General features: G+C 36.2%; 1 protein-coding gene across 4 annotated transcripts in view; it reads right to left on the bottom strand.

The window, feature by feature from the left end:
* The window catches only part of LOC120625712 (four and a half LIM domains protein 2), a 236,785-nt gene that overhangs the window by 69,403 nt on the left and 154,792 nt on the right, over positions 1-12,590 (bottom strand). The window contains exon 1 of one of the 4 annotated variants that reach the window (XM_039892868.1): positions 153-392. The exons of the other annotated variants lie outside the window; for them this stretch is intronic. The gene's annotated coding sequence lies outside the window, so the exon portion shown is untranslated. Of the gene's footprint in view, positions 1-152; positions 393-12,590 lie in introns of those variants that run through there. 4 annotated transcript variants of the gene reach the window in all.

The following is a 12,590-nucleotide window of genomic DNA, read 5'->3' as shown; positions in this document are numbered from 1 at the left end:
CATCGGAAATAATCTCCAAACTTTCTATACAGCTTTAAAATATTAGGTACGTATATGAGGATTAGGAAAAAATATGTGACTATTGGAATAGTTATTTATTAAAAGGAATTAGGAATATAACACGGTCATGCTTTTAATCTTTTTTCACTCACAATTAGCAAACTTTTCTCTTATCGCCCGTTTCCGAACGCACACAACACAATCGCGGGAACTAAAATTTCGCGCGCAGTATTTGAATATCGAATTTTCGTAGCACTGTTTAAGTTCACTCGAAACTTTTTGTTCGAATTAAAATTTCGAACACTGGAGGTTTGCTGGAAGACACGTCCTCGATAGATGTCGAAAGAGTATTGAGACTATCGAGTTCACAGTTGGCGCTGTGTATAGTTAGAAGTGTTGTCGCGTGAGTGCGTCGATTATATTTATTACATCGGACTATACTTGGTTCATTATAGTATTTCTACTTTGACAGGTATAGTGCCGTATCACAACAGCACATCATCCTACTTAAATATCGATGAAAATCTATTCTATTATGCAATTGATTTTCCATTCAATAAGTGTTTTTTTTAACCGTTGCTACCTGGACTTAGTTGCAAACTCAAAGTGAAAAAGTACACAGATGTCACTTTTGATGCGTACACTACATGAGAAATGTGTACACGTTACTGAGATGATGGCGATATCTATTCGTAATTTTAAAACTAAAGCTACGAGGGTTCCAAACTCGACCTGATCTAAGAAAAAGCCTACAACAAACTAAGCTGGGTGTTTTTTTTGTTATCACTATCTCACATTGTCTCTATCACATGTATGCGGATGATGTTCAAATTTATACTCAAACATCTCTTGAGAATCTTCCGACAGCCGTTTCAAGGATGAATAAAGATTTAAGTGTTATCCTGGAATGGAGTAGATCCTATGGCCTCACTGTAAATCCTAAAAAATCTCAGGTGATTATTATCGGTAGTCGGAACCTAATCTCAAGAGTTGACTGGTTTTCCTTGCCGCCCATAGAATTCAATAGCTTCATAGTTCCGTACTCTGACAGCGTTAGAAATCTGGGTGTAACTATGGATTCCACTCTAAGTTGGACTAATCACTTAAAGGAAGTCAGCAGGAAAACTTTTGCATCTCTAGGCTCTTTGCGTCGCCTTCAATTTTTCCTTCCGATTCCTACCAAGATTATGTTAGCACAGACTCTCCTTCTTCCTATTCTGGATTACGCTGACGCAAGCTTTGTTAACCTAACTGACGATCAGTTAAATAAACTTGACAGAATTCAAAACATTAGCATTCGGTTCATATTTGGGTTACGTAAATATGACCATGTATCACAATTTCGCTCTCGTCTCAAGTGGTTACCTATTCGACTTCGCCGGAATTTGCACATTCTTTCTATTCTTATTCTTCTCCACCTTATTTAAAGGAAAAATTTGAATTCGTTGGTCGCCCTGGTGAAGTTCTCCGTACTGCAAGGAAATTGATCTTAAGGGTGCCTTCACATAATTCATCTTTCTTCCACCGATCTTTCACTGTTCAGGCTGTTAAGCTTTGGAATGCCTTGCCTCTTGAAATCCGAGAGGCACAGTCTATTACCATTTTTAAAAAACTTGTCAAAGATCATTTTCTGTCTGCATCTGCGGATCTTTAACTTGCCTATTCCCTTCTGTTTTATTTGTGGTTTGACAATATTGTATATATTTATTTATTATTGATATTAATTATATAGGTATATATTAATTATTATCACTATCTATATATTTTATTGTAAGTTTGTTATCTGTACATATTATATTTGTATATATAGGTTTATGCATGTTTATTTGCAACACAGTACAGTTAAATGCACCACCTACCTCTCTTCTTGAGCTGTTTTTAGCGCCTTTGGTTGCCTGGAAGAGATCGCTATGTAGCGATAAGGCCGCCAAATTGTATACCTTTTGTTAAATTTTTACTGTTAATTTGTTATGTTTATGTGGTGTACAATAAAAGTGTATTCATTCATTCATTCATTCGTTCATTGTCATTCAAAATATTAGAAGACAAACCTGGCTAGAGCAATTCACACACACGCTGTTATTATCGATTACGTAGTCTTCTATACTATAACATGACTTTTCTATAAGCTTACGTTTAAATACTTACTTATATTTATTTGCTAAAGAAGTAAGTATATAAGGTTTTTTAAATGCTTCAATATAGCATTAGGTTTAAGTATTATGTAATGATATATGTAAGAATAAATAAGATAAAATAAAATAAATAAATGTAGCAGTAGCTATTTTCCAACATGAATATTTTACAATTTAAAGCATCTGTAATAGAAAATTCTTAATATTGTACTTTTTTTTAAATAATGTTAGTAATTCATATTGTTTATACACATCGTCGGCGATCGAGATTCAGCATTGCGAGAATCATCATGTGTGAAGAAAGTTAGTTCTTTGGGCGTATTGTTTAAACTGTGGCACTGTTTCTATTTATTTGTACTGTGTATGTACACATTATCCATGCGTATTGATCGGCCTCTTCTTAAAGCGATACATAGGAACTGTCAAACATCATTTTAAAATGAAGCGGAGTATATTAGTGTCTATACTTAATGTATGAGCACACGGCGCGGCGACAACATCAAAGAGATCGATCGCTATTTAGAGGATCGATGAGCAAAGTATGTGTGCGGCCGAAGGCGACACTGTCTGGTGTCACCGTTTCCGCGATATTTAGCGGAAAATTTGCATTAAAAAGAACCTAATTATATACTTACATACCTGCGTAGGTAATAGTAAAAACTTAAATTCCGAATTCTTTGATTCAAGAATATTGAATGAATAAATTAATGAATACACTTTTATTGCACACCACAATAGTACATCAAAAAGAAGAGTATGACAAAACAACGTATACCTTTATATCTTTATGGCTTTTTAGCGATTTCTTCCAGGCAACCAATGGCGAAGGTAGTGCATATATACATATACCCATAAAAAATAACAACGATTTAAAAAAAAATACCTCTAAGAAGTTAGATGCAGATTAAGATGGTATCTGGCTAACCTGTTACGGAGAATGGCAGTTAAATTTAAATCAATGGCCATAATCGGTTTCTACGCGAAATCTTACATCTTACCCACTGGAATGCTAACTAACTAATCCTACTGGAATGCTAAATCGCTTAGCGACACGTCTTTGTCGGCAGAGTGGTAACTAGCCACAGCCGAAGCCTCACACTAAATCAGACAAGAGAAAATAAAGCAATTATAACCTTTATCATGGACTTCAACAACATTAAATTACTATGCAGGTGTACCTATCATGGTACGCGGTATATTGTGTAAAATTGTAGATAAAAGTCCGTATGGAAAAATATATATCGCACATAGCTGGGCCCTTGTGGCAAGTAATGGTGCAGTTTTGTATTTTAGCGGCTAAATAGCGGCAGTAAACCGATTTTACGCGGCACCGGTTGGATCGCTACGTTGTCTCAAGGCACGTGTATGGAGGAAGGGTGGTAAACCAAGATACCGAGCCTTTTCTAGACAGTGCGTTAAATACTCAAGTACATTCCGTGCTCTCGATTATATATCTCGATTATATTTTAGTGAACGGAGTGGTATATGTCAGGCATTTTTAACGCATAAAAAAACACTCCTTCCACCAGACAAAATTGTTACGTAATTTATTAACATGCTCCAATAAAACTAGGATTTTGGGGTTGCTCAAGACGTGAAATATTTTCTGTCCAATCCAGGTATAATTAACATGATTGCGATGTTGACTCAGCGCACGATGTTGAGAAAGAGTCAAGCGTCAAAAATGAAATTAGGAGTCGACGTAGCTTAAGTCAAAGTCAAAAATATCTTTATTCAACTAGGCCCATATATGACACTTGTGATGCGTTCATTACATGAAAAATGTGTACACGATAGTGAGATGATGACGATAACCATATTCGTAAACTTAAAACTAAAGCTACGAGGGTTCCAAACGCGCCCTGTTCTAAGAGGAAGCCCACAAAAACTTAGCTGGGTTTTCTTTTTTGTTATCACCATCTCACATTGTCAAATATAATTTTATTTTATTTTCATTAGAAGAGCAACCTGGTTAGAGCAATAATTCACACCCAAGCTTCTTTATCAATTACGTAGTCCTTCATTAAGTACTCCTAGATAGCTGAAACGACACGGGACACAGCACCAATGGCAGATGAATACTAGGGTCCCGATCTGCTTAAAGTACCAGTGCTGACAAACCGGTTGGTAAGTAGAAAACCGGTAGAACTAGCAAGGAAAACCATTTTGGGTCCACCAACCTGAAGCGTAGGTGTTAAGCCTCGCGAGCCTGTAATTATGCCAGCCGCCGCATAACCGTACAAGATATTGGAATATGCAAATTCATACAAGACACGTCCAACATTGGACATGCATTGGTTACAAGCCAGAGGTACTTTAAAGCTTCCAACTCCCCTAAATTGAAACACCAAGTTTTACTTAATTAAAATAGGATCTAAAAATATTTAAGTACGTAAATACCTTAGGATGTCTGAATACAACCCTTCGCCTTGACACTGACCGTATTAAAAAGTTAATCGTCACTATTCTTTCACAAAAGATGGCGCCGAAAAATAGCGCGAAAATGTAGCAACTGAGGCAGTGGTTAAAGTGTTACTAAGGTGTGAATAATTCCGCACAGTGCCCGAACTGTTAGTGTTATTTTTATTCCATAAGCGAATACTTGGTAAACATTTAGCCGATTCTGGCTATTTTAGGCTTTAAACGCATTAAGTGGCCGAACGCCCGCGTTATTAGTTGCAGGGACGTAATAGAAAATACACCAATGTGCATTGTAGTGTTCGTATACTCATTGGGCACCATAGATATATGTTAAGTGCAATTTAAGTGCAAGTTTTCCTCAAATATTTGAATAACACACCACTCTTACAACACACTCCATTTTTGTTTTTAATTTTTTTTAACAGGAATCGTTCATTTTCTTAATTAATGAAGTATCCCATGTCGAGTTAGATGATGCAAATATCAATTAGACCGGTGCAGTGGTAGAACCAAACATACGTAAAGGGCAAATAAACAAAAAGTCGCATTATCAGCATGGATTAACTAAAATTAATGCTTGAGGACAACTGAATATCCACAATAATTTGCGATATAAGCATACGTTTAACAGCCGAGTGTGAAGAGTGCCTAATATCAAAATAAAGTTATATTTAACGGTAAAATACACTAAAATACATCTCGTGATTCAAACAAAAGCTTACGATCACACCAGCGACTTGTCGCTCGACGAAAAACTAACTAACTCGTCTAAGCTCGACAAAGATTGGTTGACTCCACAATAAGGCCAGCTGTAGACGCATGCCTTGTAGTGGACCTTTAATGGATCGATGATGATGATGATGATGATGATGATGATGATGATAGTGGTGATGATCATAAAGTTGATGAGAATTAGTTATTATTTAAAGTTGAGGATAGATGAATAAAGATGAGAGCAAGCTCTTCAGTTTGCCGAGAAGTTTTTTTACATCTGTACATCTTTTGCGAACAAAATAAATTAGAAACTCAGTAATAAAGTCCAATGCGTGTAATTTATGATGTAAACAAGTGGTTGGTCGCGATTCCACTCGTTCCCGTGACTTTACTCGTAATTCGATCACAATATTTATCATTTAGCCGCGTGGTGACGGCCGATCAGAATACAGTGCATCGTACGAGGCGATTAAGGTTATCTGATTGGTATAGGTTGGTCTGATTGGTTGAATTAAACATCGGTACAAACATACCAAGTCTGTAGAAAAAATAATGACGTATCTAATCCTGAACATTTCCTCAAAAAACACGATCCGTGGTTAGAGATCATGGGACTCTCATACATTCTTTCAATCCCCATCTCAGCGCTATACTACCCCTACAGGAGTGAACCCTTTTGGGGCTAGCACTCCGCAATAAATAGAAGCTTATGCTACTACGTTACTCTATGTCTAATCCTCTACCTGCCTGTGAAAGTTACATTAACATCAGGCCAGTCGTTTCTCAGATTAATCGGTACAAAATCTTACAAATATAGGTTTTTGGTACGGTTATACTTTCGTACAGACGCCTATTTATTTGTTTGGATTAAGAATATATGTATAATCCACACTTTCTATAATCACCAGACCTTGGTTGACTTTATGAAAAGAATGACTTTTCCCACACAGTTTAAAGACCCAAATTTAGCTCACATTGTAAGATACCCACAAAGATGCTATAAAAAAGATTATGATAGATGTATACGTGAGTAAAAAAGGAACAGTTATTGCTACTCTACATTATCAACCCATAATGTAATGCCTCGGTGAGCACGTATAGCTGTCGTTCCCGGCGTTAAAGTCCACCGACCCGCATTGGAGCAGCGTGGTGGGTCTTTCCTCTAAAACCGTCTCTCCTATGAGACGAGGCTTGTTCTTAGCAGGGGGACGTTAATAGGCTGTGGATGATGATGATGAAGAGGGGTCCAATGAATCCTTCTCTCTGAGTGAGAAGGGTTGAGATTGTAGTCTACGTGTACGCTGACCAGGTGCGGATTGGTGGACTTCACACGCCTTTGAGAACTTTATCGAGAACTCTAACGCATGCCGGTTTCCTCAGGATGTTTTCCTTCACCGTTAAAGCAAGTAACACTTGATTGCATAAAACGCGCATGACTAACTCTGGCCCATGAAAGTGACGCCGAAGTCCTAACAACTACGCTACTACATATACTAGATTACAAAGATAGTATTAAAAATTATTATTATTATCAGTATACTAAAATATCTATTTTGTTATCTGCCGCTATTGCTATTTCGCATTGGCATCATTTTCATGTACCTAAGGCCTTTTATAACATCAATACGTCGGCGAAAAGATCGCAAGCGAGACGATGACAGATGTCACCTCGAAGCGTCCAATCGGTCGCTCCGATTTCCGCTTAACAATCAACACATGATTTTCCGCGGTTGATTTTGATACGGATGTTTTTTTATGTATGTGTCCAACATTTAAATGGCATCATTTAATAAATAAGTAAAATAAAACACAAGACGCCATCGTATAAGGGACTCAAAAGAAGAAAAGCTTTTTTTTCAGTCTCTCGGAGACCACCCTTTTGGTTATGCGTAAGTTTTTTCAAGTTGGCGGAATAGGGCGCTGCGTGTGTGTGTGTTGGTGTGTGTGTGTGTGTGCGTGTGTGTGTGTGTGTGTGTGTGTCTTTGCGTGTTTGGGGACGGCCTGTTTGTGTATTCCTTTTGTATTCGTTTATCATATGAAGTAAGGTCGTTATAATATGGAGTGTGCATGTTTGCATGTCTACATTGTGTTTTACTGTAAACTCCGTACTGTTTCTATTCCTGTCTGATATACGTATTATGCATTGGTTTACAATAAAGTGTTTCTTCTTCATCTTCCTTGGACAAGCTCGGTCTCAAAAAGCTCAAATTCTTCTACGAGAGAACAAAAATTTAAAATTGATTTCGTGTGCCGTGGTATTTGTCTAGATATGTACCTACTATAATATACTATTATATAGTTTGGTAATAAAACGTAAATCGCTCAAAAAGTCTAGGTGATATCTATTAAGTTATTGATCGAAGATATCTCTCCAAAGTATAAGGGTTGTATGCGAAAGAGATTCGACATCGGCCGAGTTTTATACATCTATTCTTTAATTTCGCAATTTAAACCTGCCCGTACTTCTCTACTCGTACTGTGTAAAGATAGCTGCAAAAATAAAAGTTCAAAATAAACTGCGCATTCTAAATCCATCCCAACTAACGGGGTTAGTCATTCGCCGCGCATATAACCATACATACTATAGGTTACAAAGTGCCTAAAATTAGAATGCACTCAGCGATTATGAATTTCATAGATACGCGGCGCCTGTTTCAATACTTTTGAATGAAAATTTAATTTAGCAAGGAATCTCAAACAATTTCATTTAGCAGAGTTACGTGAATGCTACGTAAACGTGTGTCAATAAATCTTCTCTTACGGAAACTCTGCGATCAACAGTCGTTTGTTAGCATTAGGGTTGCCACTTATTGTCCGAACGCCAGAACACAGTCTATGTCCAAAATTGTATAAATTTAAGAAAGCTAAAATTAACGTTTGAAATATTAATAATATGTCGTTTTGTTTCACCGTATTATTTTTTCTCGTACACGGGTCTGAGAGTATATTTAAATAATAATAAACTTCATTCAGCTTCCACACAAAAGAAAACTAATTACTAATTACTTGAAAATTAATTACACTATATTAAAAACTAAATGCCATATAGAAAGGTGCTACAGCTGAAAAGGATGCTACCTCAGCATGATGCTGCAGGTTTTGGCTACTGCAGCGCTGATTTTCAGGTATAGCCTTTATTGGCACGGATGACTGCGAAACGTTTAAACAGATAGAATGGAAAGTGAACATGACTCTCTCCGAGGTGGAAAAAAAATATTATATATAAAATAAAGGACACATTGATTTCAATAACAATCGCTTACAACTTAAAAAGCTCTGTGGTCTTATAAACGGAGTTTTCGGGTTTTTTTTTCTCGAATTTATAATTTCCGAATTTTCTCTTGTCTGGTCTAGTGGTAGGCCTTTGCCCGTGGCTATTTATTACCCTACCGACCAAGCGATTTGCGTTGCGGTACGATGCAGCCGCGTAAAAACCGATTAGGGGTAGGGTTGTAATATAACAGCCTATCCCGCTACACAATCTTAGAATATATCATCGATTATCACGGGTTTTAAAGAAAAGGGCTGACTTTTAGTGGAATAAAAAATAGTAGTAGTAGTTTAAGCTAAGTCCTGCAGTAAACTTCTGCCAACATCAGGTTGAGTGACAGCCCTAGTTAATGTATCATTGAAACGCCCCATGAACACAGCACTAGTATCGACTGGTAAATGTCAAGCCGTCAGCGGAGCACCGGAATAGCCGCCTAGTAACATGTCAGAACATGTTAGTATACAAGCGACATGAGTAAATAAATACAACAACTACCCGTGCTCTGAAATTAAACCAAGAGTAAAAAGGTACAAAGTCATTTGAAAGGAAGACAACTGAAATATTCAACGACCTCAACATATCGATCATAACATTTGATTTAGATAATTGATGAATGATTATATTATTACATACAATATTCAATTCATGTATTATAAATACAGTCAAAATCTGTTATAACGACATCGGAGGGACTACTCATATTTAGTCGTAAAAACCGATAGTTGTAACAACCGGTGACAGATATTAATAGGAAAGACAATACATGTATGTAATACGCGATTTTTCTTTGATATTGATTTGTTTTCTTTGCGACATATTACAATTTTCACAGTTAACTCATCAATATGTTTTAGTGCGTCTTGTGTAAAGATAAGTAACAAACAGACTTAAGAGGTATGACGAAGCGGGCCTTGAGGCTAGGGTATGCACGTGCTTTGTTTCTAAGAATTATAAAAGACCCTAAACTTTGTTTACTTTTACGATAATAGCCATTGACCATTATACTGTGCCAGATGTGGATACTGTTACCTATTCAAATTGTTTACAATACAGCTGAACCGGTCGTTCTACAGATATAATTTTCCGAAAACATTAACCAAATGTGGTCGCTTAATGCGGTATGTCGTAGTAAACAATGTCGTAAAAACCAATGTTTTCCGATAAGGCGGTCAAATAGTATTCAGCCGGGACCTTTGATGTTGTTCTAAACGATGTCGCCATAAACGGTTTTGACTGTATTTCCATTTTCATAAAAGTTTCATTACAAACAGGTTTAACATGCCTTTACTGCGTAAATTATGAATGAATGATTGAAAATACCTTTATTGTACACCGCAAAAGTACATAAAAAAGGACAACAAAACAGCGTAAACCTTTTCGCTTTATAGCGATCTCTTCTAGGCGAATTACAATGTACATTGCCGAAGATCTGTTTGTTGTGGAGTATAAGGATTAAAGAAATCATAAATTACACCATACAGATTTTTTTTCGCGGAGTATAGCAAATTAAGCTTCGTTTTCATAATATATCATGGATTTCCGCAAAGTAACGCCTGCTTTTATCCGATATGGTCGATTTATGACAAAAAGTTTTGATCCGGTTACCGAAAATAAATTTAAATACAATGTCATTAAAGAAAAATGATTGCTCTGCTGATCTCAAACCTCCTGCAAGAAACTTCCTCGACTAAGTAAATAAATAACGTCGCCAGTTCCTTATTCTTGGCTGGAACTTTGGCTGACACACTGCCGTGTGTCTTAATAACTAAATAAACAAATAAATATAGTACGACAGTACACACATCGCAATCTAGCCCAAAGTGTAGCTTGTGGTATGGGTACTAAGATACACACTATATAGAGTACACTGTCTGTGTTTTTTTTTCCTTTCCTTTGTTGGGTTGCCTGGCAGAGATCTCTTTTTAGCGATAAGGCCGCCCATTGTACCATTTATTTAGTGTTGCTTTTGTTTATAATTTCATTTCTGTTAGGTGTACAATAAAGTGTATGTTCATTTCATTTATATTTTTCATTTACACTATAATAAATTTATAATATACAGATAAACACCTCTCTTCTTGAGCTGTTTTTAACGCCTTTGGTTGCCTGGAAGAGATCGCTATGTAGCGATAAGGCCGCCAAATTGTGTACCTTTTGTTAAATTTTTACTTTTAATTTGTTATGTTCACTCATAAACACCCAGACACTGAAAAACGTTCATGTTTCATAACACAAATATTTTCCAGTAGTAGGAATCGAAACAGCTTTGGACTCATGAAGCAGGGTCTATGCCTACTGCGCCAAACGTCTAGTATTTGAAGCACATTATATTTTAATCATGGAAAAAAAAAATTGGTACTTTTTTCATTAATCTACCAGTGAGATATTTGCAATAGCGGAGATTTGGGGTTCAAAAATTGTGCGCAGACGAAGTCGCAGGGAACCGCTAGTAGGGTATAAGATGGTATGTCTGTGTGTTAGAAGTTACTGTTATTAAAAGCGCTAATTTCCCATCTGGGTCAACTTTCCACAGATAGCTGCTGACGTTTTGGGCAAACGATCGCGCGATGCAATTACACCATGATTCATAATTATTTATAGGCGTTATAAAGTAGAGAAGTATTTATTATATTATTTATTAGTAGTATGTACATTTGTGTAGTAGTTAGTGTGTAAATTTATGTATTGTTTATTGTAATTGCGATTTCCCGTCTCTCATGTATTATTGTGTACTATCGTTAAGGTTACCTGGCAGAGATCACTTTTAGATAAGGTCGCCTTTTGCTTTTAATTTTTTTTTAAGTATATTTTTAATTTCTCCTTTACTACGCAATGAAGATGTTTAAATAAAAACAATAAATAAATAAGAAGTGCAATAAACAATGTTTTAGAATACGTACTTTAAATACGTCATAGTATACCCCACTTTTCAACAGCCCATAGATGTGCACTGCTGGACTAAAGATCTCTTCGAGGCAAAAGGAGAGTTCGCCCATAATCACTAAGCTGGGCAGATGAGACGTCCAAAATTACCTTAGTAATCATGTATATAAATAGGGCCGGCCGATTGGCGCAGTCGGCAGCGACCCTTTCTGAGCACAACTGTGGGTTCGACAGGAAATTATTCCCACAAAAGTAAAATCTTTGCGAGATGAACATGAATGTATTTCAGTGTCTGGGAGTTTATCTGTGTATTATGAGTATTTATGTATATTATTCATAAAAATATTCATCAGTCATCTCAGTACCCAAAACACAAGCTACACTTACTTTGGGGCTAGATGGCGATGTGTGTCTTGACGTAGTTTATTTATTAAAAAAAACATACTCAACTATATAAATGACGTATTTAGTTTTTAAATAGTTTATTTTAGGTTATAGTTATGTATTAATAAAAATTATATTTTAGAGATAATCAAATAAATAGAATGACGTATGTACCTCTCGCAGACTATATGCAGATGTCACTAGTTTACGACCATAATAAGTACACTTTTTGTTTATAAAGACTAATGTTTTGTCTTAAAAGTCTCTATATGTAGTATTCCTTGGCATTTACTGCCATGGTGCTTCGGCACAGAGCTGAGTAGGTGACCCGTTGACCACAACGAAGTAACATACGCCTAAATTATTTTATATATATTTTTTTCTTTTTCTCTGTCCTCTTGTTGTAGTGTTGTAATTTATTTATTGTGGTTACTAAATATTTATTTATTTATTATTATTATTATATCTATACTAATATTATAAAGCTGAAGAGTTGTTTGATTGAATTTGACGGCCGATTGGCGCAGTGGGCAGCGACCCTGCTTTCTGAGTCCAAGGCCGTGGGTTCGATTCCCACAACTGGAAAATGTTTGTGTGAAGAACATGAATGTTTTTCAGTGTCTGGGTGTTTTTTGTATATTATGTAAATTATGAAAAATATTCATCAGTTATCTTAGGGTCCATAACACAAGCTACGCTTACTTTGGGACTAGATGGCGGTGTGTGTATTGTCGTAGTATATTTATTTATTATTATTATTTATTATTGAAAGCGTTAATCTC

Source organism: Pararge aegeria, chromosome 8 (assembly GCF_905163445.1).
Source record: "Pararge aegeria chromosome 8, ilParAegt1.1, whole genome shotgun sequence".
NCBI lineage: Eukaryota > Metazoa > Arthropoda > Insecta > Lepidoptera > Nymphalidae > Pararge > Pararge aegeria.
This window is presented reverse-complemented; position numbering and strand designations above follow the sequence as displayed.